Here is a 6,000-nt window from a genome sequence, read left to right on the forward strand (position 1 = left end):
GGATTAATGCCCCATTTCTGTCATGCTGATTGTACTTACCTCAGGGGACTCATGTTGTACCTGTCCCTTTGGGACTGGCTTACCTCGCTTAGCATAATTCCTTCCAGCTCTTCCCATGAAATAACGTGTTTCATGTGCTCATCGGTGCTTTTCAATGCTGCATAATACTCCATTGTGTGTATGTGCCAAAGTTTGCTAATCCACTCGTCTATCGATGGAAACTTAGGCTGTTTCCAAGTCTTTGCTATTGTGAATTGTGCCGCAATAAACATTGGAGCGCATATGACTGGTCGTGTTTTATTTGCTGCTTCAACCGGGTATATGCCCAGTAGAGGGATGGCTGGGTCGTAAGGTAGATCGATTTCCATTTTCTTTAGGTATCGCCAGATTGCTTTCCACAGTGTCTGTACAAATCTGCACGACCACCAGCAGTGGAGGAGGGTTCCTATTTCACCACAGCCCCTCCAACACTTGTTGCTCTCTGATTTACTGATCTGGGCTAGCCTCAGGGGTGTTAGGTGGTATCTCATGGTTGTTTTGATTTGCATTTCTCTTATGGCAAGGGACTTGGAGCACTTTCTCATATATTTATTGGCCATATTGATCTCCTCTCTAGTGAAAGTTCTTCTCATTTCTTTTGCCCACTTCCTTAGGGGGTTAACTGTTTTCCTCTTTTTGCAGGTCATGATGGTGTTGTAGATTTTAGTAATGAGCCCTTTGTCTGACGTGTCATTACTAAAAATCTTCTCCCAGTCTGTGGGTTGCCTTGTCACCCTCTTGGCAAAGTCTTTCGAGGTGCACAGGTGTTTTATTCTTATTAGATCCCATTTGTCGATTTCCAGATCACCTGTGTGTGTCCCCTTCCCTGTTGCAGTGAGCCTATGTGCTCCCTGGGCCAGTGCTCTGAGATTAGTCCCAATTCCTTCCTTAATGGTCCTGATGGTTTGGGGTTTGACTTCTAGATCTGTGATCCACCTTGAGTGTATTCTTGTGCATGGGGTGAGGTAGACGTCTTGTTTCAACTTTCTACATGTGGATATCCATTGTTTCCAGCACCACTTATTAAAGAGGGCATCTGCTTCCCACTTGATGTTTTTGGGGCCCTTGTCGAAGATCAGTTGTCTATATGCTGATGATTTTACTCCTGGGCTTTCTATTCTTTTCCACTGGTCTGAGTGTCTATCATTGTGCCAGTACCATGCTGTTTTGACCACTGTAGCTGTGTAGTAGGCATTAAAATCAGGCAGGGCGAGTCCTCCAATTGTGTCCTTCTTCTTGAGGAGTTCTCTGCTAATTCTGGGTTTCTTCCCTCTCCATATGAAGTTGGTGGTCAGTTTTTCCAATTCTTTGAAGAAGGTTGATGGTAATTGGATTGGTATAGCATTGAACTTGTAGAGTGCTTTAGGAAGAACTGTCATCTTTACTATGTTCAGCCTACCTAACCATGAGCAGGGGAGCTTCATCCATTTGTGAAGGTCACTTTTGGTTTCCTGTAATAGGGTTTTATAATTATGCTTATATAGGTCTTTAGTATTTTTTGTTAAGTATATTCCTAGGTATTTCAGTTTGTTCTTGGCTACTGTGAAGGGTACTTCCCTCTTAATCGCCTCTTCCATGGCCCTGTCCGATGTGTATAGAAACCCTACCGACTTCTGTTTATTGATCTTGTATCCTGCTACTCTTCCGTATTCCTCTATTGCTGTAAGTATTCCAACTGTGGAGTTTTGGGGGTCTTCAATGTATAGGATCATGTCATCTGCAAATAACGATAGTTTCACCTCCTCCTCTTCCAACTGGATCCCTTTGATGTCCTTCCGCTGTCTTATGTTGTTAGCCAGAACCTCCAAAACGATATTGAATAGAAGAGGGGACAGGGGGCATCCTTGTCTTGTACCCTTTTTCAGTGGTATTGTTCTTGTCTTTTCTCCATTGACTATGATGTTGGCTGTTGGTCTTTCATAGATAGCTTGTATGAGCTTGAGGAACTTACCTTCCAATCCTATCTTCATGAGTGTTTTGATTAGGAATGGATGCTGGATGTTGTCAAATGCTTTTTCTGCATCTATGGATATTATCATATGGTTTTTATCCTTTTTCTTCTCGATGTGGTGAATGATATTGATGGATTTTCGGATGTTAAACCATCCCTGCATCGCTGGGATGAATCCTACTTGGTCGTGGTGAATGATATGCTTGATGTTCCTTTGTATTCTATTGGCCAATATTTTGTTAAGGATTTTTGCATCTATGTTCATTAGAGATATTGGTCTATAGTTCTCTACGCTTGTGGGGTCTTTTCCCTGTTTGGGTATCAAAGTAATGCTGGCTTCGTAAAATGAGTTTGGGAGCTTGCCGTTCTTTTCTATGTTATGGAATACTTTGTGGAGGATCGGTGTCAGCTCTTCCCTGAATGTTTGGTAAAATTCTGCTGTGTAGCCATCTGGCCCTGGGGCCTTTTTCCTTGGTAGGTTTTTGATGACACTCTCTATTTCTTCCTTCGCTATGGGTTTGTTGAGGTTCTTGATCTCTGTCTCAGATAATCTAGGGATAGATTGTTTTTCTAAATATTTATCCATGTCTTCCAGGTTTCTGAATTCATTAGAATACAAACCTTCATAGTACTTTGTGATTATCCTTTTTATCTCATTGGGGTCTGTTGTTATTGCCCCCGATTCATCCCTCATCCTGGCTATTGATGATTGTTCCTTTCTATCTTTGGTAAGCTTTGCCAGGGGAGTGTCAATTTTATTAATTCGTTCATAAAACCAGCTTCTAGTTGCGTTAATCCTTTGCATTGTTCTTTTGTCTTCCCACTGGTTTAACTCCGCCCTGATTTTTATTATTTCTTTTCTCTTGCTATTGGAGGGGTAGTTCTGTTGACTCTGTTCTAGTTGTTGGAGTTTTTGTGTTAACATATCTGTCATACGCCTTTCTTCTTTTTTCATGTATGCATTCAGTGATATCAAGCTACCTCTGATAACTGCCTTTGCAGTGTCCCATAAGTTTTGATATGTTGTATGCTCGTTCTCATTAGTTTCTAGAAATTTCCTGATATCCTCTCTGATCTGGACCTTAACCCATTCATGTCGCAGGAGATCGTTGTTTATTCTCCAATTGGTGGCCCTTGCTTTTCTGGGTGCCCTTCTATTAATCTCCAGCTTTATGGCATGGTGGTCTGAGAAAGACGTCTGGATAATATCTATGTGTTTGAATTTACTCAGGCTGGCCTTGTGCCCCAGCATGTGATCTATTCTTGAGAAAGATCCGTGTGGATTGGAGAAGAATGTGAAACCTTTTGCTTTTGGATGAAAGGCTCTATAGATGTCTATCAGGCCCTGTTGCCTAATTACATTGTTTAGCTCTCTGGCCTCTTTGCTGAGCTTCTTTCCCTGTGACCTGTCTTTCTCTGATAGTGGAGTGTTGAAGTCCCCCACTATTATTGTTGTTTCCGTGATTTCTTCTGTCATTTTTTTAATAGTTTGTTTGACGAAATTTGCCGCACCATTATTAGGTGCGTAAATATTCAGTATGCTTATTGCTTCCTGGTTTACTGAGCCTTTGAGCATTATGTAATGTCCCTCTTTGTCTCTTTTTATGTTTTGGATCTTGAGATCCATTTTGTCGGAGATTAAGATAGCCACTCCTGCCTTCTTGGAGTTACCATTTGCTTGGTAAACTTTCTGCCAGCCCTTTATTCTCAGCATATGCTTGTCTGCTTGCTTAAGGTGTGTCTCTTGCAGGCAGCAGATTGATGGGTTATGTTTTCTAATCCAATCCTCCAGCCTCTTTCTTTTAACATATGAATTGAGCCCATTTGTATTCAAAGTGATTATTACAATCTCTGGCTTCATGGTTGCCATATTCTGTTTTGTGTTTTGGGTCTTTGCCTATCTTCCTTCATATCAGTGTACTGCGTTTGAGTGGAGGGTTTCTATCCTGTCCTCTTTTCCATCTGAGACCGTGTTGTCCTGGTACGTGTTGCTGGCATGTTGGCTTCTAGATGGAGATGGGATATATGGTGGTCTCCTGGAGGTTCTAGTTGGAGCTTGATCTTCTGGCCATAGTGAGTCAGCCAGTATGTTCTGCAGGGTCGGGTGACTTGCAGTATATTTTTTGAGTTCTTCCTTGTCCTGGAAGACCCTTATCTTACCCTCTATCTTAATGGATAACTTGGCAGGGTATAGGATTCTGGGGGAGGCATTTTTATCTTTCAGAATTTGGAAGATGCTGCTCCATTCTCTCCTCCTCTTCATGGTTTCAGCTGATAAGTCTGAGCATACCCTTACCTGCGCTCCTTTGTATGTGACTGTCTTCCTTTCTCTTGATGCTCGTAGAATTTTCTCTTTTTCCTCTAAGTTGGATAATTTTACAATTATATGCCTTGGCGTGTTCTTCTTGGTGTTTAGCTTAGCCGGCGTCCTCTCTGCTTCCTGTATGAGAGTCGGATTCTCCTTTGTTAGGTTGGGGAAATTTTCTTCCAGGAATTCCTTTGCTATCTTGGCGGTCGATTTGTGTGTTATGTTGTGTTCCGGTAGACCAATTATTCGAATATTATTCCTCTTCATAGCATCTGTCATTGATCTCAGGCTGTCTTCTGTTTCTTTAATTTTCCTATCTGATTGTTTTTCTCGCTTGCTTCGTTTGTTTTGAGCGTCCTCGAGTTCACTGATACGGTTCTCAGCCTCCTCAAGCCTAGATATAGCTTCTGTGACCTTTTGTGTGGCCTCTGCTACCTCCTCTGTTAGTTTCTGCAGTTCCTTTTGGTGGATAGTATTCATCCCCTCTATTGTGGACTTCATCCCCTCTATTGTGCATTTCATCCCTTCTATCGTTGCATCCTTATTTTGGTTTTCTTCTCTTAGCTCCTGTATTACTGCAAGCAGAGTTCTGAAGATTTCCTTTTGTGGCTGATCTATATCTGTTTCTTCTATGAGTGACGTTAGGTCTGTTAAAGTGCCTCGTTTTTCTGATTTTTTTGTTGGGAGTGATGTGGTCTGTTGATTTTTCCTTGATCCTTTAATAGGCCCCATGCTTCTGGGAGACAGGAGTAACCTTATTGTGTGGAGGCTCAGGCCACTGTGCCGTCTCCTGGGGTGGCTGGGGCGGGCTGCGGCAGGCTTAGGGCTGGCACTGGGGACCCAACAGGGCCCCAGGTGGTGAGAGCTGGCTGGAGCTCACTGAGGGCTCCTCAGGGACTGCAAAGCCTAGACTGCAGGTGGAGTGTTTGATCTGCCCGGGCTGGACACTGCAGGGAACAATGGTGTTCGCTCTCCGCCCTTTTGGCGCGAAACCGCAGGGGGTAATGGCGCTGGCAAAGGAGGCTTGGCGCGAAACCGCAGGGGGCAATGGCGCCCTTCCTCTGCTCAGGCTCAGAGTCGCGGCCGCCGGGGTCCCCGCAGCACCCTGGGGAGGGCACCTACTCTTGTGCCTTGCGCAGGGGGGGGGCCCTTGGTGGGCAGACTCAGCAGCGCGGGGTGCGGCGCTCCGCGGAAGCTCAGGGTCCGGGACAGGCGCGGGTTGGGCTATGGCTCCTGTTGGCGGGAAGTGCTCAGCGCAGGGTCCCGGCCAGGAGTGGAGCTGGCACTAGGCTGCCAGGGGCTGGCGGGGGCGGGCGGGGGTGGGAGGCCAGCGCACGGAGGGCAGGTGGAGAGGTCCGCGGCAGCGGTGCGGGTGGATGGTCCCCCGTGGGGGTCGCCAGACAACCCGCGGGTCCGCTCCCCTGAGCTTGGATGAATGGAGGGAGGGACGTGGGCCCGAGGGCAGATCGCTGCCCTGCGGGGAGAGGGGAACTGCGGGAGAGGAAAGCTTCTCTCCCAGTGGAGATCCGCGTATGGGGAGTGGGGAGTGGGCCGCTGGAGTAGGCAGGGCAGGCAAGTGGCTCTGGGCTGGCGTCCGTTTGGGGATGGAGCCTAAGCCGGTCGCCAGTGAGCTCACGGCAGCTTAGTGGCCAGAGATGTCCCACTAGTCCGGTCCTCATTGACCTAGACCCCTGCTCCGGAC

The sequence above is a fragment of the Tenrec ecaudatus genome, chromosome 15, assembly GCF_050624435.1.
Source record: "Tenrec ecaudatus isolate mTenEca1 chromosome 15, mTenEca1.hap1, whole genome shotgun sequence".
Taxonomy (NCBI): Eukaryota; Metazoa; Chordata; class Mammalia; order Afrosoricida; family Tenrecidae; genus Tenrec; species Tenrec ecaudatus.